Source organism: Passer montanus, unplaced genomic scaffold, assembly GCF_014805655.1.
Source record: "Passer montanus isolate IOZ18808 unplaced genomic scaffold, ASM1480565v1 scaffold36, whole genome shotgun sequence".
Classification (NCBI taxonomy): domain Eukaryota; kingdom Metazoa; phylum Chordata; class Aves; order Passeriformes; family Passeridae; genus Passer; species Passer montanus.
Window position 1 is genome coordinate 580,462 of NW_024368374.1, and position 23,939 is coordinate 604,400.

A 23,939-nucleotide genomic window follows, 5' to 3' on the forward strand; every position below is an offset into this window, starting at 1 on the left:
TGAACCCTGGTTACCAGGACAAGTTTGTGAATTGGTTTGTATCAAGGCCCTTTGTATAATGCAATCTGCCACAAAAAACTACTCTTTCTTTCATACCCAGATTTCTACTGCTCAGTTTGCTGCTTGGAATCCATGACTGAATTAACACACATGCTGTGAAGATTATTGGCAGAGCTGTGTCTCTGAAGGAAAAAAAGAAGTAAACCAGCTTAACAGAGTTATATGCATCTACTGAATTCCCATTCCTACCCAGCCTAAGAAGGTCTTACTCATTTTAACAAAGCAACCATCTGATTGCTAGGGATCATTTGAGAGATCTTAATAGTACTGACTTAAGAACACAACTGACTTATTAAGTACAGTCTTGAGTGATAATGACCAAAAGACACTGCATGTATGTTATTTTTTTAAACCAATATATTTACTGTATTATCAATCTGGTTCCATGCAAAGGATTGCCCATATCCCATAAACAAGCATTATAAAGCATATCTCTTCCATTGCGTTCAGCATGTACATAAAAAAATTGATCACTTGATTCAGTTGTCTCCCCTCTCCAGATTAGGCATAAAAGATATTATTTACTCTCAGGAGAGCCTGCCTTCAATGCTGCACTTATCTCTGGATCCTGAAAAGGAAGAACATTGACCTTTTGGAATGAGTCCAGAGGAAGGGCACTGAGATGATCAGAGGGATGGAGCAGGTCTCCTATGGAGACAGGATGACGAGGAGAGGAGAGGTTAGAGCATACTTCCAGTACCTAAAAGGGGCATACAAGAGAACTCGAGAGGGAATTTGGACAAGGGAATAGAGTGACGGGATAAGGAGGAACTGAAAGAGGGTAGGCTTCGATTAGATATTAGGAGGAAATTTTTTACTGTGAGGGTGGCGAGGCAGTGGAACAGGTTGCACAGGGAACTTATGGATGCCTCATGCCTAGAAGTGTTCAAGGCCAGGCTGGATGGGGCTTTGAGCAACCTGAAATAGTGGAAGATGTACCCTGACCATGGCAGAGGGGCTGGAGCTAGATGACCTCTTAGGTCCCTCCTAACCCAAACATTCTATGGTATTCTAGAAAAACCCAGCTAATCATAATTGTTACTTTATCCTTAGTACAGAAAATATCATCTTTTTTTGGTTGCTGTTAAGGCAGTGGTTTCCTAAAACACTAAATGTACTTTAAAATAAGTTGAACCAAGTGTTTTGAGGGGGGAACAGTAATAATGCAAACATTATATTTTTTACTTATTTTTTTTACTTTATTTTTTAGCTTCTCATATATTTAAATCTGTTTCACCTCTATTTAATTCTTATCTAGGCCAATGTAAAGTAAATCATACAGAATTTATTCAGTCTACCTGATAATTTCCAGTTAATATTAATACTTTGGCATATAGAACCACAGAAATAAAGGCCAAAAGGGACCTGTTAGGTCATTTAAACTGACTGTCAGCATATGAATGGTGATTATATTTCATCTGGTTCTTTTCAAAACAGAACAAAAAGTTTGCATATGACTACGGCATATCTTCTTGAAAAGTCTTAATCTGAAGCAATGAAAATATAGTTCATTATGCTTCTCTCCCCTCTGTAGCTGTCAATCCTGACCATAAGATTGCTGCTATGTTCTTCAACATAGGGTTATCATTCTTTGCACTGCTATAGTGCAACACGTGGAAAGTATCTATAGCCTCCCATGTGACAGGCAGATACAGCTGATTTGCTCTCCTCAGGTACTACAGACAAATGAGTCTCTTGCTCTCTAGATACTTGTTATCATTATATGTTTGTTAGTGAATCAGAATGCTACTGTTTCTGCCACACCAAAAAGGTGGAGTTCTAAATAAAGATTATGAGCTTTGCATTATCCTTGCTTACCTGTGGCTCTTCAGTAGATAAAGTTATGTTCTTGCACTGTTGTAGGGATATGCAGAAGGGGGCATCTGGGGATTGTCCCTGTGCTTGGCATTTAGTGGCTCTCTCAGGAAAGCTTTCCCATTAGAAAGCTGACTTTAAGCTACAATTTTTTTCAAGGTGCTGACTGTGTGGATTTTTTTCCAAAGTGCTTCAGAGAGTGTGCACAGGGAGGCATGTGAATATGGGATGTGGGACTCTGGAGGACCATGTCCATAACACTTAGACATTCCACAGGTAAACTTGAAGACCCACAACCCTGTCCTGGATATTGCACAGTGAACCTTTGCAGTTCTGCACTTTTGTGAAGTAGGACACACATTTAAAACTATTTTTGGACTAGGAAAAATTCAGATCTGAAGGTATTTGGTGTGTCATCCTGACAAGGCTGTGCCTACACTAACATTTTCTCTTCCAGTCCTTTCAAGTAAAATTAGCTAATTCAGCAAAAGTTCAGTTTTGACAGTACAACTGTTTGTATAATGGAAGTTTCTGCTGTCAACCAAAGATCACATCCTTGATGATGATCACTATGCTGGCAGATGCTGCTATAACAGACAGAATAAATTGCATACACTGTGAAGTGCTTTGACAAGCGTAAATAGTCTGGGCCTAAATGTCTGTATTGCAATTGAAAGAGTACTTGGGCTTGAAAAGCATTTAAACATTTTCAAAAATATTACCTAGTACCTCATGACAAAGTGTTTTGGTTTAACTCCAACTGCCAACTAAGCACCACACAACTGTTCACCTACTCCTCATGCATCAAAATGAGAGAGAAAATGAGAAAAGCAAAAGTGAGAAAACTTACAGGTTAAGATAAAGACAGTTCAATAGGTAAAGCAAAGCTTTTGCTTCTTGCACAAGCAAAACAAGGAATTCATTCACCACTTCCCATGGGCAGGGACAGGTGTTCAGCCATGCCCAGGAAAGCAGGGCTCCATCATGTGCAACAGTGATTTGGGAAGACAAATGTCATCACTCCAAATGTCTCCCCCTTCCTTCCTTTACTCCCAGCTCTATATGCTGAACATGATGCCATACGGTCTGGAATTTCCCTTTTCATCGCTTGGGGTCAGCTGTCCTGGCTGTGTCCCCTCTCAGCTTTAACAGTGATTTGGGAAGACAAATGCCAAATGTCTCACCCTTCCTTCCTTTACTCACAGCTCTATATACTGAACATGATGCCATACGGTCTGGAATTTCCCTTTTCATCGCTTGGGGTCAGCTGTCCTGGCTGTGTCCCCTCTCAGCTTCTTGTGCACACCAAGCCTCCTCACTGCTGAGGTGGAGTGACAAAGAGAAAAGGCCTTGAGGCTGCTCAGCAGTAACTAAAACATTGCCGTGATATCAACATGGTTTTGGTCACAAATCCATAACACAGCTCCATACAAGCTACTAGGAAGGCACTTAACTCTATGCCAGCCAAAACCAGCAGACAGAGTAAAAAATGAAAAACTTCCAACATTATATTTTCATTTTACTGACTTGTAAGAATATTTCAACTGATTTTTCTTTAATTGATTTTCTGCCTTACCTGAACAGCTACTCTTGCCTGGGTAAGATTCAGGGTTTCATTTTTCTGCTGCCCCACAGCACTCACTGCTCCTGCTGGTGATTTATAAGTGTTCAAACTGTAAGTACAAAGGTAGTCACAACACTTGCCATTTTCACCTGTATCAACTACCATAAATAACAGTGTCAAAAAGTAAGTAATAAAGAATCCCAAGCGTCATGGGGTTCTTTATCCCTCACTGAATGGCAGAATAAACATATTGTGTCTTGAATGGTCTCCTAAATTTGGGAACTCTTCTGACCATAAATAACAGTGTCAAAAGGTAAGTAATAAAGAATCCCAAGTGTCATGGGATTCTTTACCACTCACTGAATGGCAGAATAATATGTCTTGAATGGTCTCCTAAATTTGGGAACTCTTCTGCTCATTCTAATAACTACAAAACTCCCTGGAGTTAAACATTATGAGTCTCACAGAATTTCGTAATTTCATGTAACAGAGATTATTGACTGCTTTCATTCTAAAAACTCCAAAACTCCCTGGAGTTAAATATTATGAGTCTCACAGAATTTTGTAATTTCATGTAACAGAGATTATTGACTGCTTTTCCCTCAATGAGGTTCTTCTCTCCTCTGATTTTATCACCATTTGATCCTAGCTATTTAATGGACCTGGCATTTGTTACACATGGAGGAATAGACCTTTAAGGCAGCACTTGCTTTACTGATTCTACAAAAACAAAGGAAGAAAGAACGTGACTTATCACATAGACCCAGCAGACAATATAAACAGATCGCATCCAGCCAACACATTCTCTTTACTTCTGGAAAAAGCTATAGGCAAGCATCTGGGAGACATTAAGGGATAAACACTTTATTAGTGCATAGTGCTATGTATACGTTCCATGGCCTTACCACTTTACGATGTTATCAAACAAAATGTCACAAGCAGAGCTAGCTTGGTACTTGGCCAAAAGAACCCCAAGGAGACCACAGCTACTGCGGGAAGTGATGTTAGCAATTCATAGTATGGCATTTTTCTTTGAGCAAGCAACTCAGTGTAATAAAAGGGTGACTGCTTGCAAATTGTTATCCATATATGAGGCAAAAATTCATTTCTGAGAACTTATTCAAAGTAAGAGGTTCAGCTTAGCACCATCTTTGCTAATTATTTTCTGCCTATACAAATATTCACAACTTTTCAAGCAGACGTAATTTCATATCAGTTCTGATCAAGCTGTTCATGTGCAATACAATCAATTTAATAAAAATAATGCAAAAAATTAATGGTAATGCTTTTTTGGTGAACTGACACCATTAAATATTTTGCTGATACATAGTGGAATACTTTTCAAAATTAATAAAACAGAATATTTGAGTGGCAGGTTACCTTCAGTAAAACTCTGATCACATGAAGGAAAAATAAGCCAATAGGGAGTCTATTCTCATATATTGTTGAAATGTTTTTGAAAATTTATTTTTTAATAATTAAATTTGCCTCAATCGAAAACATTCTGCTTGATTATATAGAAATTATGACAAAGGGAAGTTGGCTTCAATTAATAATATCAACAGTTCTTTTTTTCCCCCCAATTTATATATTAAAAGATACTGATATGATGATCCCAGTCTTTTACACAGTTACACAAGAACTAAAGTATTCATCCAGTATACACAAGATCAAAGTTCAAGATCTTTCTTTGTTTCTTGGTGTCTGGGCCCACTGTTTGGATAAACGCTTTTATTCTTACTCTTCGGAATATTCTGTAAAGGCTTGTGTTCCCGCTCCCACATGTGACATGAAACTGTGTCAATGGTAATTACATGCAGCCAGGAGCCAATATCATCCTGACAGGGGAATTTCTAGTCTGAGAGCCACTTTTTAAGAGATCTAATTTAACATTTTGCCACAGCAGTAAATAGAGAAACTTCCACAGAATAATTCATTCCATCCCCTAAGTAGGAAAGGGTTCATCCTAATAGACTTAACTATGTATAATAGAAAGACAGGATACAGTTCACCTACATTTCATTGTCTAAACATATATATCAACAAATAAGCTAGGAACTGGGTTCTCATTTATGTCAAAGGAAATCATAGCCAAGACAGAAAATGAACCTGTGTTTTGGTAATGAGCTAACTAACGCAGACAAACAACTATTTTACATTATTTTAAAATACATCCCAAACATAATGATATAAGAACTAAAAAAATATTCTATTTGAAGTATGTTAACCTTTACATTTTAGTAAGAAAATAGAAGAATTTGTTTGTTCCAATCAGACTAATTCTTTGATTACAAAACTGAAAATCAATTACTTATCAACCACTGTTCTTGACAATCATTTATCTCCCAAGATCTCCCATTAACTCATTATTTCCACCAATTCACTCAAGAGACTTTTGTGTTTCGGTTTCAAGATCTTAAGCTTTGCATCTATTTGCAAAGGTAATTTCAGTGAAATTCTTGCAACTCTTTAATGCTTCATTGGTAATTGCTATGGATTCATTTCTTACAATTGACTCAAAAGAAAAATGAAGCCTTGCAATGAGGCTTTTTTAACTTTCATTTTCTTCTAGAGATTGTAAGCACAGACTAATCTGATGCAGTGCTTTATATGCTTAGTGGAAGTAAATGACAGCTTGCTAAGGCATGTTATGATGGATTTGAGCTGCATTTGAATTTGGATTTTTTATTAGCTTGTTCACTGTCATGTTAGCAAAAAAAAGATGAAAATAGAACTGTGAGATGAAAGACTGACTTAATGCCATCTTTTCTACCAACTACTTAAAGGATAAATAGGAACATTCACATTGGATGGTATGTCTTTATAACTATTAAATGAAATAAACAGTCTGTTTAAAAGCAATATGACACAACAAACCTCAACCATGATGAGAAACACGTTGATCTTACTGAGCACATTTCACTTCATATTACTTGTGGTTCTATTAAAGACAGTAATAGCTAAGTCTGATGATATATTTTAATGCCAGTGTTATCAAAAGGAATCCTTTAACACACTTTGATTATATGGTAGCTGAGCAGTCTGTGGGTAATAGCTTTAATGGTGGCTTTTGACAGTCTTATGTAACCATCTCATTTGATCAGGACATATTCCCAAAGTAAAGCAATTTATAAAAAGACCTTTCCTCCTTGTTCCAGCTTGTTTACTTTAATCACACTTGCCTTCTCAAATTGTGATATTTCTGTCTTTAGGATGCTTTTCATTTTTGTTGATACTTAGTAAACATCTCGGATCTTTTATTCAGTTTGTTTTCACAGATCCCTCTTTTGACATCTTGTCACTTAGTACATTCAAAATTCTTTTCTGTGTCTTTTAACAGTTTAATTCTAATATTAAAATCCTTATTGTTAGTATTCCATAGAATTTAGTTCTCCTCATGCATTGTTTTCTCTGTATTATCCCAGCATAAGTTGTTACTGTAGAGCGTAACTTTGTGTATTATGTGATGGCAGACTAATTTATTGTTGCTTTTATGACTAGTTGACAAATCCTATTTCCTCTTCATCATAGATGTATGCAAATAGCTTGGCCTTAATGCTTTGAAAATAAAATCATTACTGGCTGGTAATTCAATTTCCCTGAAAAACTACTATTTTTTCAACTTTGTTTTTAAGAGACAAAAAGAAAAAAAAAAACACCACATATCAGAGCATTTGAATTTTGAATGCTTATATAACATTCTGCCTGGTTTTGTTTTCTTCTTTGCCACAGAGGTTTTATTCTTTGCTACACTGGCTTGGACAATTCTTTTCTTTTACCCATTCAATATAAAGGGCTTTCCAATTTGTCTTCCTAATTCTATCAAAGTTTTCAGAATGCAACCAAATGAGTTGCCTAGGAAGTTTCAATACTAAAAAAACACCTAAAAAAACACCCTGTTACAAAAACACCTAACTAAGTGTGATTACGGTCAAAATTACAAGGCTTTAATTAAGTTGGTAAAAAACACCCTGTTACAAAAACACCTAACTAAGTGTGATTACGGTCAAAATTACAAGGCTTTAATTAAGTCATAGTCAGAGAACCTTTGTGGCCTCAGTGAGACAACTACTTGATGAGCATTCAGAGGATTTGAGACATGCTTCGTGTTCTTTGTGAACAAAGAAGGGCAAGTGGGTGATGCAACCACTGGAGGCTGTTTTGGGCAAAATTGTAATGAAATAGATGGAGTTTTCAATTCTTGGAGAAGTAAGGAGGGAGCTTATCAAAACTACCACTTTGAACTTGCAGAGTGGGCTTTGACCTGTTTCAGAGTCTGACTGAGAGTCCCTTGGGAGGCAATCCTGAATAGCAAAGGGACTCAAAAAGGTTGGATATTTTTCAAGAGGAAAATCTTAAAGATATGGGAGCAAGATGTCCCCCTGTGCTGAATGATGAGCCAGCGGGGAAGACTGGCCGGGCTAACCAGAGAGCTTTGGCTGGAACTTGGGGAAAAAATAGTGTATCACCTCTCTAAGAAGGAGCAGGCAACTATGGAGAACCAGAGAGATGCAATGAAGTTATGCAGGGAGAAAGCTAAACACAAAATCCAATTAAAACTTAATCTTACTACTGACAATAAAAATTGTTTCTCTAAATACATTAACAAACAAAAAGGAGGTCTCCTAACGTGTATCAGAAACAGTGTGGCCAGCAGGACAAAAGCAGTGATTTTCCCTCTGTACTGGTGAGATCACACCTCAAGTCCTGTGTCCAGTTCTGGGCTCCTCACTGTCCCTCTGTACTGCGCACTGGTGAGATCATACCTCAAGTCCTGTGTCGAGTTCTGGGCTCCTCACTACAAGTAAGATATTGAGGTTCTGGAGCAAGTCCAACAGAGGCAACAAAGCTTTGAAGGATCTAGAGAATCCTGTGAGGAGCAGCTGACGGAGCTGGGGTTGTTTAGCCAGGAGAAAAGGAGGTTCAGGAGTGACATTATCACTCTCTACAGTTAACTGAAAGGAGGTTGTAGCAATCTGAGGGTTAATCTGTTCTCTCAAGAAACAAGCAATAAGAGGTAAGGAAATGGCCTCCTTTGGCCTCACCAAAGCAGATTTGATTGGACATTGGGAAAAATTTCTGCAATAAAAGGGTTGTCAAGCATTGTAACAGACTGACCAAGGTAGTCACCATCCATGGAGACAATGGAAAGGTATGTACATGTGACACTTAGGGATACAGTTTAATGGAATACTAAGATTAACAGTTGGACATGATGATCTTAAAGTTTCTTTCCAACCTAAATGTTTCTGTGACAATATGATTTAGGATGCAATTTGCTGCCTATTACTGCTACTGAATCAGTACCCCTCTGCTTCAGTGAAGCTTTGGAGGTGATCTTGAATGCCCACAGTCTGCCACCTCCCATGGGCAGAGAATGCCCAGCTGTGAGAGAAAAGCCATTTTGAAATAGTGGAGACAGGAACGTAGAATCTAAGGCCTTTCTTCAGTGAAATAACTCATGAGGCAAAGATACATGCCAAAAGGTCACCTACTTCCTTTCCTAGTGAGACCAACACCACTTACTGTTAACTCATACCATGCTCCTGCAACTTACCTCACCCACAGAGCTTCTGTATGAAAATCAGCACAGTCATAAGGCTTTGTGGTCACCTAAAAGCCACTTAAAGAAGACTTCTCTTATGATGTTCAAGCTATTTGAGGCAGAGCATACAGTAAATGGACAACAGCACTTGAACTGCCTAGACACTGAGAAAATATCTCTATAAAGGGAGGCTACATCGAAAAAGTCCTTTTATCCATGTGTTTCTGAGGAAAGCACCCTATGGCAACAAAAGCTGGCCTTAAGCGACACAGCAACACCATTAATTTTCTTCACTAATTTCCCTTGGTATGAGTACAGCTTTACTAAAATTACTCTAGGTTGCCAACAAAAAAAAAAAAATCAAAACCAGTGTCATTACTTTTCATCATATTTTTTACTCTCCTTAAAAACCATAGACTTTACTTCTTTAATTTTACAAATGCTACACTACAGAAGAATTCATTATCTGCTGACTATTCTCTTAAACAATTTGCAGAAAGATTTATCTCATCTAACCTTGCTGTCTAAACAGTATAATCTGTTATAAGAGACAGTTTAAGCAACAAGAAAAAGACAGGTATAGTCATACTATGATTCATCTCACAGACAAGCAGAACAGACATAACCTCTGCCCATCTGCTAGAGAAAAAGCCTTATCTAGATGAATTCATTATTTACAAAAAACTTTAAACCTCAGTGATCACATCATGGTTGTGCCATTGTCACCTATTTCTACAGAGCATAGATACTCACCAAATATCTTTGTTTTACATTCCTACAAAAGCACCATTTCTTAAAAAAAACCAAACAAATAAGCCCTCCAAAACCCCAATATTCTGTTGCTGTAAAGGTGTAGAGAGAATATTTTCTTGCTGACAATATTCTGTTGCTGTAAAGGTGTAGAGAGAATATTTTCTTGCTGACAATATTCTTGAGCCTTTCATATAATTAAATTCACTTATAATTGAAAATATATGAAAAATGAGCCACTCATACCAAAATTTGCTGCTGGTTGCTATCTGATTTTAAAACAAAGTACTTTAGATTTTGTGTGGGAGAGAGAACTAAGCATTTTTTTCCTCTGAATATAGTTGAATAGGAATCATAGGTACAAGTATATCTGCCTACAACAAAGTCTCATTATATAAAGGAGAAAGACCTGCTTAGGACTCACTTTTAAGCATTTTTCAAAAAAAATTGCCTTTAAACAATGGTGGACTCTTTTAGTGTTACCTCTTTAAGGCCAAATTTGCAAATAATGTCTGTCTGGATCTTTATACAAACATGCACTTCAGTGCACCTTAATACCTCACATCTGACACTGCCCGTTTCCACCAGGAATTTTGTGACCATGCAAGTCACAAAATGCATGCAAGCAATAGAAGCTTCTACAGCTTTCAGTGAGTAACACTGATTTTGCCAAACTGACCCTTGCATTTCCTCTGACTTTTAAAAGAATCTGAGTGTGTCACGGAATGACAGCCTTTCACCAGTCATCCCTCTAAAGATTTCTGTGCTATGATAAATCACATCAATTTTTGGTGGGGTGATGTTACTTTGGATTTTTGCTTTTATGTTGGGACAACTGATTGAAACTACTGATAGACATAGGGTTAACACCAGAGGAAAAAGACATACAGAATCAAAGCAGGACTAACAGCTCTACATGTCAGCTGCTATAAATCACTTCCTACCTATCTGTCACATCCTTTTTGACTTAAAAAAACCAAAAACTTCACCTTTGTTTCCACTTAAGGATTTTCTCCCAAACCCATCACATTCATGAACAAGTCAGTCAAGCCTTCCAGTTACAGAAGAGAAGCACTGTAGCTGAAAATTTTTGCAATGACAGATTAACATCAAGAACCTTGTGCGCATTAAAAAAATCTCAAAGTTGTTGTGCTTTCTCATTTTTTTTGCATTCATACCACAGAGAAATATATCTCCCATTTTTGATCCCGATGCTTAGAGGATTTAAAAAAAAAAAAAGGGAAATGCCTTTATCTTTCTTCCTCTGAACTCCATTATTTAAGATAATGAAACTATTTTTTCCACAGAGGTTACTATCTCTAGTTCAGTTCTTGCTAACTGTGCCTGCTGCAATATCTTCCATGGGATTTTAAATAAAATACTTAACAACCTTATCTAAGTACACTAGTCTTCAGCCCAAAATTCTAGAGAAAAATTGGTGACTACTGAAGTTATTTATTTTCATTATTCTCACCATCACATCATCAAATTACTTAAATCCTAAAGCCAGCATCCTGCTTAACTTAGAGTCCCACTGAGGCCAGGCATTTGCACCTTAAATGCAGGTTTCTACAGAAATGCAATGAAGTTGAACATAAAGGAAAGGGTTACCCCATGGCCCTGAAATGCTATGCCATGCTATGTGACAACTTTTTAAAAGTGGAACAGTCTTAAAGAATAGTTCAACATTTTAGTTAGTTGAAAGCTGTTAACATAGTTTCTGGAGAACTAGCCTTGGTAATAAAGTTAAATTTAGAGTAGCTTTAAAACAAGTACTTCTGTGAGAACTGAAATAATGTACCCTGGCTACTACTTATGACTGTCAAAGATATCAATAGCATCAAATACTTCAGGATTGAAATATATATATATATACACACACACACTATTTTTAGGATGAACCAATGAATCAGCCAGCAGATTCCCATAATTAACATGAATGCCTAACCCAAGAGTGAGCTCTATTTCTTAGCAAGTTTAGTAATAAACAAAATGGAAACAAAAAATAGCATCTTCCAGTGAAAATGTTATAAGTTCTTCATTCAACACATTGCTGATGATTAGATTGGTGATACACAATACAGAGGAGAGAATGGTAGAGAAATGCAAATTCATTTTGAGGATGACTTACAATTTAAAGGACATACGAAATTTCACTGGGGAAAGGGGGAGAAAGCCACACATTTCTAAACAAGAATGACTAAAGAACTATTAAGTTAATCAGCACAGACAATGCATGTTTATTTATTCCAGCATGTTTGCACTTACTTTCACTATATGTGTACAGTTCTGGCAAAGTGCTTTACATAATTATTCTTTGAAGAGAATCATATTGAAATACCATTCCTATTTACTAATAAACCAGGAATTTCCAATAAAATTGTAGAAAACAGATCTTAAAAACCATCAGCCAAACAAAAAGAAGATATAAGTATGAGAGATTTTTTTCTATTTGAAAAAGAGGGTAGTAAAACTTTTATTTCATTCTTCTTTTCCCAGAAATGTTGATTACAGTTTGTATCAGCAGTTTTGAAAATATCAGCTGAAAACTCCTCAGGATACATGAACACTTCTCTAAGAGATTTGCAAGAAAAAAATCTTGTAATGCAGCATATTTAACCTCCTCATAATGCAGTGCAACTTGGCCATCAATATACTAAAATCGAACTGAATTGAATTAAAATGTGCATGTTGTCATCTTCTTACCTGCAATAACTGAATTTTTCACCTACTGACAAGAATCTATCAGTTATTTTAATTTCAAAAGACACTCAAATTATTAGTGTCCACTAGATTAGATGAACCCCATATTACTATGCCTTTTCTTTTGTTTTTCTTTATTCTTTCACAAAGTATATATTAGAAGTACAACTTTTCTGCCAGGCACTTACAGACAGAATAGTTTTCCAGATTTTCTAGAACTAGTGCCCCAGTCCCTGCACAAGAAGCTAAGAAAAGTAACTACATTTTCTGACCACCCATTAAGCAGTATCTTCACAAAAAATAACTAAAACAAACAAATGAAATATTTAAATAAATACAATATTTTTGGAGGAGTAAAAGAGAAAGCATGATTATGCTACCTTTGGGACAATATGAATATTATCTGAAAAGCAAATTACCTTCCAGAATACAGGGGTAATAGTCCCAAATGAGTCCTTCTCCTTTAGCTGTGTGTAACTGCTCTAGCAATGAACCACAAGGCACTGCTGAATCTCCAGCTCTCATGAGCTGAACTGGCGCTGTGTTCATGACATGAAAACAATATCTTGTGGGCTCATGCTGTCAGGTTAAGGGGTCCTGCTCAGGTCTCCTCAATTCAATCATGTGTTGTGCTGCCTGTCACTGCCCTCTGGCCAGGGTGTCATACATCACCTGTATTTAATTAGCAAGGAAACCCCTCACTGTCCAGGCTTGTTGCCAGCCCAGACACCAACTGCTTTCTGTGCTCCTCCTCCTCATGACCTCATGAGCTTTCCCCACTAGCTGTGGGTATGCCTAATGAACAAAACTAGTTGTCCACCTTCATAGTTTTTTATATCTTAACAACAGGACAGGAGTGAAGGGAGGCCACAAATTGTCCTTTCCTTTCAGAAAAAAAATACCAAGCTTTCCTTGTCCAAAATTCTGACATATGGACCACAAAGCTGTGCCATCAAGTTAAGGTATCCGTTTTCTATCATTACATATAGGTAGCAATTGGTTTGTATTTCTCCAGCATAATTATAAATCTCACATTTTCTCCAACTTTTAAACTAATTGGCTTTAAGAGAAACACCCCCAGATGTTTCAAGACCCATAAATCAGCCCTTTTCAATGCGCCCATAGGATCATTCTGGCTTGTCTTCCTAACAGAACTTGAAAGTTCTTAAAGGCTTCCAACTCACTGGAGATCAGGAAAAAAATCAACAATTCCCCTCAGGCTTCAAGCTACCAGGTTTACATAGGATTATTCTTTCACTCTCTGGGAAAAAAAAAAAAGTAATCCAAAGAGATAATAGTTTCAAAAGTGGTGCTTTCCAAGGAGTGAAATTAATAGGTGTCAGAAAGTACTCAGTTAATCAGCTGGCTGGAGATATGCAAGCACTGTCCTGATTGACACCTCAAAATGCCTCTCACCCGGGGAAAGTTCATGGAATTATGGTTTTGGTGCAAGTTAAGTCATGCTGTGAGACAAAGTCTGGTAGAATAGCAACTCACTGCCACCAGAATAGAATAGGTACATGAAGTTAAAGGCAAGACAATTTTGTTTTACAAAAGCAAACTGAAGGCTATATAAGGCAATATATAAAGCATAAATAAAATATACAATCAATTTCTTGCATGAAAGATGACTTACCCCACAAGATGAGTAACCCACAGAGGCAATGGAACAATGCACTGCTGCTGAACAGTGGCAAGACCAGAAGAATGAATTTCATCATGCATGTCATACTGCTCTCATGACCAGGCAGAGAATATTCTTCTCATCCTGCACTGTGTTTAGACACTCCATGGACATAGTTGATGTTGTTTTTCTTTCAGCTTATGTGCATTTTTCTCTTAGTTTATATTCCTTATATGTACAAAAATATTATTCATGGTTTGTTTTGTTTTCTCTTCTCCCTATATGAACAGCTCTAGAAAAACTAGATTTTACTTTTTGAAGCTTCATGAGCAAGGATATCTTTGACTACTCTTTCTGCACAAGAATTTGTACTGAGTGGTTAAAAGCAATAGCATGGACTCATGGCATGAAGAATGCATTTAAATCATAGCAACTGAAACTCAAGAGTATCTTGAAGCATCCACTCTGATTCTCAGAACAGGCATTTTTGTCTGTTTCAGTTAAAATTATTATCAATAGGGTGAGACCTATAAACTGAAGAATTGCTTTTGTCCTTTGTGGTAAAACAGGGAAAGGATAGTGCTGCTGTGCTTTGAGGGTGTCTGCTGCATGGCGGGAAATCATCCTCTGAATCCTCTCTCCTCTTTTCAACACACACAATGCCTCTGAACACCATCTGCCCTGAGAAAGGCCCTCCCTGCCTTGAACATTTACCCTACTTACTTTTGTTTTGGGTTGTGCTTTGTTCAGTTTTCAGGATCAGGGAAGGATGAGCTGCCTAAACAAGTTCAACTTATGCCCTGAAGTTTTTTGGTTTTGTTGGGTTTTTTTTTCTTTCTGTAAAATATACAAATGGATTTTAATTATTAAGAAACAACAATTTGAAGCCAGTTGCCCAAAGGAAACGTGCTTGGCTACTTCTTAGCACCACAAGAAATCCTTACAGAAAAGGCTATGGAGCTGGATGAACACTCAAGCTGACACAATGAAGCATTTTAATCAACTTAGCCACCAGCTTGAAGAGCTCTGTCTCAAAACGAGTGAGACAAATACTTGTCTGAATATTTGGTCTGGATCTTTCCCTCTCCTTTATCTGTGGGGATGCAGGCAACCTTTTAAAACTCTCTGCTGACAGCTTAAATAAGTGCCTTTCCCAAGTCTTTGGCAATCTTTCACTGAATTGAACAGAGGAGCATCTGCACATGTTTTGTTGTCCTTTTCCACAGTGCACCACTGAATATTGCTTCCTTTCTTCTTGACAATAAACCTAAGTTCTATTCATGATTGCAGGTGGAAAAATATGAGTAATAAAAACTCACTCCAACTTTTCCTGATCTCTCAGGTATGCAAGAAATCTGAATAAATCCAAGATCATACGTAAAGAAATATAAAATCATTTATATAGAAAAGACCCTTAAAATCATTGAGTTCAAATGTAAACCTACTACTGCCAAGTTCATCACTAAACCATGTCTCTGAGTGTCATGTCTACACAAATTTTTAATGACACCAGAGATAGTGACTCAACCACTTCACTGGGCAGCCTGTTCAAATGTTTGATAACATTTTTGTTGAAGAATTTTTTGGTAATATCTGATCTGAATCTTCTCTGGCACAGCCTGAGGACATTCCTTCTTGTCATATAATCATAGACACATAGAATACCTTGGGCTGGAAAGCACATTAAAGATCATCTATTTCTAACCCCACTGCCATGGGCAGGAACATCTTCCCCTTGTTCAAAGCCTCATCCAGTCTGGCCTTGGACACTTCCGGGGATCCACAACTTCTCAGGTAACGTGTTTCTGTGTCTTATAATCCTCACAGTGAAGAATCATCCTCCCACTTGTTGGGAAAAATACACAGTACTTTGTATAGAGTAACATGATCTCCCCTGAGCCTCCTTTCCTCTGGGCTGAACAACCCCAGCTCCCTTAACTGCTCCTCATGGGATTTGTGCTCCAGACCCTTCACCAGCTTTGTTGCCTTTCCCCTGAACACACTCCAGCACCTCAATGCATTTCTGGTAGTGAGGGGCCAAAAACCAGAGGACTTGAGGTGCAGGCTCACCAGTGCCACACAGGGTGTGGGAATGCCTCAGTACAGAGGGATGAGAACATCCCTGCCTTGGTGCTGCTCGCCATAGCATTGCTGATCCAGGCCAGGATGGATGTACACAGCTCTGTCATTGCTTCTCAGTCATTGAACAATAAGCATGATTGTAGAAGATCACCAGGTGTGTCTTACATTCCTGAAATAAAAGAAACCTGAGATAAACCTGCACCTATGACTCTTTAATTTCTTTTCTCTATTGTCTCAGGTCTTCAAGAAAGGAGAGGGGACACTTTTCTTTGATTGAGTTTTGCTATAGCAGTTGAGAGTGCTTAAGAAAATCGAACTCCCTGGGAGATAAAAACATAATGTTCACAGGCCTTGCAAGGACATAATTACAATTCCTTCCTGCTGCCTTAAAATATGCACACCTTCCACTTCATGGCTGCAGATCAGACACAGAAATGGGCACATTTCAAAGTGAGAGTAGTGGAAAATGCTCTCTTTCCATACATTTTGCTTTCATCCTTAACTGTTGCTTGTCACTGTTTCTGGAAACACTAAACCCCAGAAGACTGAAGCTTTTTTCCCTGAAGTTTGAAGCTTAAGCTTATTTTCCTGAGTTTTACTTTCAATTAAACTTGAGATGTGTTTAACACTCCTTTGTCTCCCCTCTCTTTTTTATATCAGCTTACATTCTTGAAGGTTTCCTAGCTGCTCTAAGTTTTCTACAGCAGCTATTTCCAAAGAGCCCAAACAGAGAGTGACAAACCCTTTAGAGTCTATGCAAAGTTCTCTCCAAAAGAGAGGGACTTTTATGTCATTTTAGTTCATTGGCTCAGCAGCATCTTCCTTGCTGAACTACAAAACAACTTTCTTGAATCTCTTACCCTGAGGCAAGGACAAAAAAAAGCTAGCTAGACTATGGGATTCAGGTGTCACTGTGCCAGCAGAGCTTAGCAGAGCAGACCGTGGCTGATGAAATACTCCTTTATGCAAGGAGGATTTCAAGCCACATGAAACATTTCTTCTTTTGTTACAAAAGCTTATCAAGTTCCAGAGGCTTTAAAAAGTCCACATGGGAAATTCAATTTATAGAGGCACTTTAATCAATTATGTTAAAAAAAGATTCCAAAACAGTGAAAACCTATCCAAGTGAACAATATCCTGAAGAGAACAATGAAGGAAACTAAGTATCTGTGGAGCTGCTGGGGCAGAGATGAAGGTCAGGACTCCTTTGCTTCTGTAGCTGTTTACACTATTTACATAATGCAGTTATGAATGCAGTGATCCAGGCATGACTTTCAAATAAATAGCAGAGAAAACTGGGGGCAAATTAAAGGTTAGGTGTTGAAAACAGTAAAAGGTTTCCTCATTACATTGAAAATCTAGATCATCATCAATCCATCATAATTGACACCCTGGTCACAAAAAAGTAAATTTTATCAACAATTTTTTGTGGTCTCTTCATTGAATTAACAGTACCAGAGAGACAGACTGAGTTCTACTGTTGGAAAGCCCAAAAGCTGTAGGGAACTACTCAAAAGAGAACTTGGACATTAACAATGAAGTTAACACCACAAAAACAACCTAAATCCAGTGCAGTAATTTTCTATTCATTGATCAATTGTTAAAAGAAATAGATATTTTTGAAATGTTGCTAAATAGAATGAAAAGAATTGTGATAGGATTTCATGCCACAGTAAGAATTGCAAATGGAGAGAAGACACAGCATTTTATCTTATGTGGAGTCCAGAAGAGTATCGATAGGCGTTTAAATCATCTCCAGGAAGATCAATACGTATTATGAGAGATGCATAGTTTATCATTCCTCTTGACCAACAGAAGCAATGAAATACGCAACAGATACATGTAAACATTGAAATAGTATTCTTTGAGGGCATAAATATGCCTCCTGAAAAGAGAAGTCCCCATTTAAAAAAATGAAGTATCAGAAGTAAATCCATTCACCGAAGTGAGTCCATTTAAAGAATTGTGTAATTTTACATTGGGAGAGGAAGCCTCATCTAAACAGGTCTTTTGGGCCATAAAAAAAGAGTCCAGATCTGCCATGGAGGCCTGGTATTCCATTCCACCTAACTTGTATAAAGTTGGACCAAACAACAATCTCTGGTATAAAATGGTCCTTCAGAGTGACACTAAAGTATCCTGGAGCTATTCCCTTCCTAAGCCTCAGAAGAATCATTTGCACTCACTGCATCAGGTACAATCTAATCTCTAAAGACTTATAACTGCATTTGAGCACTTACAAGCATAGAACAAGGATTTGTGCAAACCAGTTACCCCAAATTTTTGTAGATTTTTGAAATTGTACTAATCATTCTGTTCTCTGCTTTTGACCACTACACCAAGATTTAAAGAATAAAAAGCAAATAACCAAAAACAGTGAAAAAAATCCTCATGAGTGAGATTTGGCTAAGCACTCAATGAGTGTTTTGAGGGTTTTTATGAAGGCTTAGCATCACAAGAGAACATTAAGCCAAATGGATGTTGTCTTGGAGAGGTCAAGCTGCTACTGAGGGAGCAATGCAAACTGCCATAAAGTGTTTGAAAATGGATGAGCTTAGTCAAGGAGAAAAAGAAGTCCATGTCACCTTTCATAGCTGACTTTCTGATGGTGAGAGAGAAATCCTCTATAAGGTCACATGGTAGCATGGACTATGTGCCAACAGGAGCACCAGGATCCTAGGAAAGCTCTCCAAGACCTGGAAGATAGAAAAGCAGAGCAGTGCAGGGCTGTGGCTGAACTAGCAGCCCAGCTGGAAAGTGAATTTTCTTATCCTGCACTCAGAGCTGCCTTGGCCCATGCAGGTATCACACGCAATGCCACAGCGCAGACATACGGTCACACACCTCTGCCCTGAGCCTTTTCGTTCAGAGGTTCAGAAACAGCCTTTAGCCCACTTTGTTTCATGAAGCACATCAAGTAGGAGCTGTAACCATTCCAGCTGACCTGGACACAACATCTTTGACCCACGGAGGACAGAAGGCATCTCCAGGAAGCAACTCACTTGCACAAAAGCTGAATCCTCTCTGAAGCTCTGTCTCTGATTCACCTCCTCCCTTCCTCCTCCTCAGCCTATCTAACAAAGATGCCTAGCCAAGATGGGATAAATGTGCAACTTACATTTTAATATCAAATCTGGGGGGAAAGCCTCCATGCTATTTACTTTCAGTCATGGAGGAAGGAGGTGATTCTTCCTAGGTCTCAAAAACTTCAGGGCTTTTGGCTGAAAGTACGCACTAAGCAATGATGGTGTACCAGTGCAGCAAGCAAACTGCTCTTAAGTGACTGTCAAGCAGCAGCAGCTACTGTCAGCACCCTCTAAAAAAAAATTAAAACCTAACATGCTTGTTATTTAATCAGCAGCCATGCACTTCGTGCTGACTATATATCACTGATGAACAAATGGATGCTAGCTTTTCCCTGAAGAAAGCAATACAGTGGGACATAAAATTAATACTGAATGTCAGTGCATATGAGTAATAGATTCTAATGTTTTTAGCTCCTTTGAGGGAGAAAAAAAATCAATTTCTGAGTAAAAGTTTGATACTTTTACACAAAGCCCATTCTTGCCAAAAGCACTCAAGCATTTTAATCTAAAAACCAAAACCAGCCATAACTTTTTCATCTAAATTGGCCTAAAAATTTTAGACTTTTTTCCTGAATTCTTATAACATTGATATAACAAAGACCTAATAACCCTCTGATCAGATGAGCTATAAATAAATTACTGAATAGTAGTGCATAATACCTTATTTCTTCAATGTACCCCTAACTACAAAAGAGCAGGTGCAGGTTTAAGGTTGACTTGATTAAAAAAAAACCTACAGATACATTGCCAATTTACACCTGGAAAAGAAATGGGTTGGCAGATGACAGTGTGCCCTGGTAGTACGTTCTTCCACTTCAACTTCCCTCCCTTGATCTTTTGTTTGCATTGCATCTATCCAGTTTAGATCTTTCCTCCTCTCTAGCTCAGGTATTCATAACACACCCATCATCTTTATATATAAATTCCACAATCAGGAACTTTGTCCCACAGGGCATCAAATTCAGCAAAGTCGTATAAGTATGAAACTTCTGAATCACTGTAATAAAGCAAAAGGAGTCTGTTGACTGTGACCACTGGCATAAAGGAGATAGCAAAGAGATGTAGGGAGTAGAGACCTACAAGAGGAACTGAACAGGAATTATAAGGAGGCAAGTGAAATACATCACCCAGAAACAGAGGGAGGGAGATCCCAAGCTGAAGTGTTCAGGTTTGAAGAGAGAAAGCCAGAGCCAAAGAGCTCTTCTCAGAGATGTTGTCTTGGAAAATCTCTAGAAAACCAGGTGTTGAATCTAGTCAAAGGGCTTTGATAATTAAAGAAAATATTTCAAAATTCTTTTCCTCACTGACCAGCTGGCAATAGTTGTCAACAAAAACTTTCCAGATCCATTTCTGTCCAATTTCTGTTTAAAAACTAAGGGCCGAATGAAGTATTCTTATCTGCTTCCTTTCTTTCCCAACTATAAGCAAGGATGAAATGCCTCCAGGCAAATACATGTGCAATTGGCATATTTGATATATTTGATTGATGTATAACTCTGTGGTTCCTGATTATACGTCTAAGAACACAAGTAGTTCATGATCCTGTTAACAGTTAAAAATGCACTGAGGGCTGAAACAAACACCTTATCGAGAGAAAAAAATAGAGGGAACATTAGCACAGTGTAAGGTTTTAAAAAAACAAGATAGCAATCCTCAAGCATGATACAAAATCTGATCAATTGTGATGTCAAAATATATATTCTTCAAAACAAATTTCTTTTGAGAACTACGGTTTCATGAAGTATTGCAGAACAGTGTGATATGACTTAACAGGCAGGGCTGCTCCATCCCCCAGCTTTTAGTAAGCAGTGGGTTACAACACACTTTCAAGGAAGCACCTGATTGGATTTCTACCCATTTGATTACAGAATTTAGATGTGCCATTTCAAGTGCTTTTCTTTTCTCCTGTGAAATTTGCTCAGGAGGGGAAGAGTGAATTTTTCATTTAGATGGTATTTCAGTAGTAACTTGTTTTACAGAACACTCACATGTTTTTTCTGAAAAATCTGGGTCCTTCCTCATCTCCTTTTCCTCCCTCAAAATCTTCTGCATAAAATTAGCTGAATAACAGTTCCATACATCTATAGTATTCAGACATGCTCAGTTAAACAGCACCTACTACAGAAGGAATGGCTTGCAGTGTTCAAGTTTAAAATAGCCAGCAGACTAACTGGTAGCAAAGGGGGACACTTTGTATTTATAGTAACAGAGCTGTCCATCATATATTAGATTGAAACTGATTGTTACTCATCCGTTAAAGTCAGCATATAATCTCTTCAATCCTTGCCCCTAGATATCTAAATACATCAGAGTTTTTTTCCTGGTAAGACAGAAATGAGCACAGTGATAGTAAAAAACCCAGTGACTGATCTAAATTTAATCAAAACCTTCCTCTGAGCTATCAAGGTAGCAGGAAATAACAGAATGAGTCACATCCTTCACCAGTGAAGGATAGTGACCAGTACTGGTTTTTCTGGAGGAAATGTCATCATAACATGAGAAAAAATTCCACACGTACAATTAGTAGCAAACACAGCAAAAACTTGACAGCATTTCCTTTTTTAGTTGCTTTTTTTTTAAGAAATGAGCAAAAAAACCCCAGAGAGATGAGTATACAAACAATAAAAATTGTTTCAAATAGCAGATCCCCTGAATTTGTGAATGCACCCAAAGATCTAGTTTAACCTGATACTATTCTCAGAAAGTGTCTCTTGGAAGCTAAAAGGAAAGTCAACACCCATAAGCTGTATTGCTAATGCATCTTTTTATGGATATTTCTTCAGCTTAAGGCTGTTCCAGCTGCAATGAACTAGGTAAGAAAGGTAACACGTTCTATTCAGAACAGAAAAATAGGTTACTGGGTGAAGAACTTCTGCACAAAAGCATCTCTACTTTGAGGTGCACCAACTGATTAAAAAAACATTACTTGACCATGCAAACACTCACCTCCCTGCAAAACTATCTCAAAACAGCCTTGTTTTTGTGGCCTGCATTTTAGCAATACCTCTGCCAACTTCCCTTCATTTCAAAGTTCACATACCTTACTATTACATAATCCTTTGAGAGTACATGTATTTAAATTGTGTTTTTCCAAAATACTTTGTCACAAGGCCATAGAATCAGGCACATCCATTTGTTTCTGGTAGACCAGCTATGAGGCACCACTTGTAGAAATCTTTTTGACTTCTTAAACATCCATTTTTTTCAGACCTTGACTTGGTTACATTTGGATACACAAGGTCCGCAGCAGATGTGCCAGAAGATCAAATTATAACAGTGCAAGAGTGTCTTAAAATGTATTTCATTAAACTTATCAGTACTTACATTAACATCAACTTTACTCTTTGAAAAACCCACTGCATTATGAAAAGTCATTCATTGCTGCAAATTTCTTCTCCATTGTCTACGGAAACATTGGGTCAAACAGCACAAGTAATTTTTCTTTACTTGGAAAGGCATGGTTTATACATATCTTTCATCTTGGTAAATTACCTAGACTGTATCATGTCAATAAAAAACCCCCATGTTTTAGGCATTTGCAATATTGTAAAAAATAGCCCAAGTCTATGAGAACTTCCATTTTTAAGTTTTTTTAGTTACATAACCTATCTTATTATATATAAATTCATATATAAATTATATTAGTTTTAAAAAATAATTATTTATTCTAAAATTTAGGCACTCGGCCACTAATTAGTTGGTGCATCTGTAATAAATTATAACCATATACTGATGCATCACTGTAGATTTTAGGATTACAAAACATAGCATGACACATCTACATCTTGTCCTTCCTTTCCAACCTTTGATCTCTGCAGCAGCTGGCAGTTATGCAAGCTACAGACAGCTGAAAAACTCTGCAAAATCCTCTGGGACATGGATAGTTGAGTACAGAGCTAATCCTCGTCAAGCAGAAACTTCCATGTTAAAGTAGCAATTTGCTTTTTTCAGTTAACATTTTTTATTGATTTTTCCCCAGTTTTAGCCAAAACCCCCAAAAGGATATTTCTGTATATACCTCTTTATGGAAAAACGAGTCTTTATTACTGAGTAAAAGCTAGCCTTTTGTGCATGGAGATGACTGCATTTGCTCATTCTACAGGATCACCCCAATATTATCATTAGATACCCATGTTTTAGTACTCTACTCACCATACAAAGTCCTTTTTCTCTAAGCTGATGAGAAAGACTGTCGTCATGGCAAAAGTTCCATACCGTCTCAGTGATTTCTCATGGACAGCTCCTCACACCACAACCAACAAACACCAACTCTCTTCACAATCACCTAACCCACTCTTTTATAGCACTCATCCTTATTTGAAACAGCTGTGGCCTATTAAGGGCAGGCCTGCTCCTAATCTTTGGTAATTAGCACAGCTGCAACTCCTCAGGGGTGAGATTGCCTTCTGCACTCTTCTCTTACATTCTATCCCCCCGACAAAAAAAAAAAAAAAAAAAAAAAAAAAAAAAAAAAAAAAAAAAAAGGTAATTCATGTGTTTATTAAGGTCAGATAAATTTCAGTACCTAAGTATTTTTTTTTAAATGTACAAGTCAATATCATAAAGAATTTGCCCGTGTAAAAATAAACCTTAACATGCTGAAAAACTCTACTGCGAGATGCAGGGCTGTTTGTTGCTCATCTGCCCATTGGACTGTGAATGTATTCTGCAAATTTCTGTGCAAGAGGATCTTCAAATATTCGATCACAG

At 37.6% G+C, this 23,939-nt stretch overlaps 1 long non-coding RNA gene across 1 annotated transcript; it reads right to left on the reverse strand.

Annotated features, from left to right (window-relative positions):
• Positions 1 to 490: 490 nt before the first annotated feature.
• LOC120505848 lies at positions 491 to 23,499 on the reverse strand. Its single transcript, XR_005628358.1, has 4 exons — positions 23,382 to 23,499; positions 18,729 to 18,839; positions 16,132 to 16,312; positions 491 to 628 (listed from the first exon to the last, which is right to left on the reverse strand). It is a non-coding gene; the product is annotated as an uncharacterized LOC120505848 (long non-coding RNA).
• Between the last annotated feature and the right edge of the window lie 440 nt (positions 23,500 to 23,939).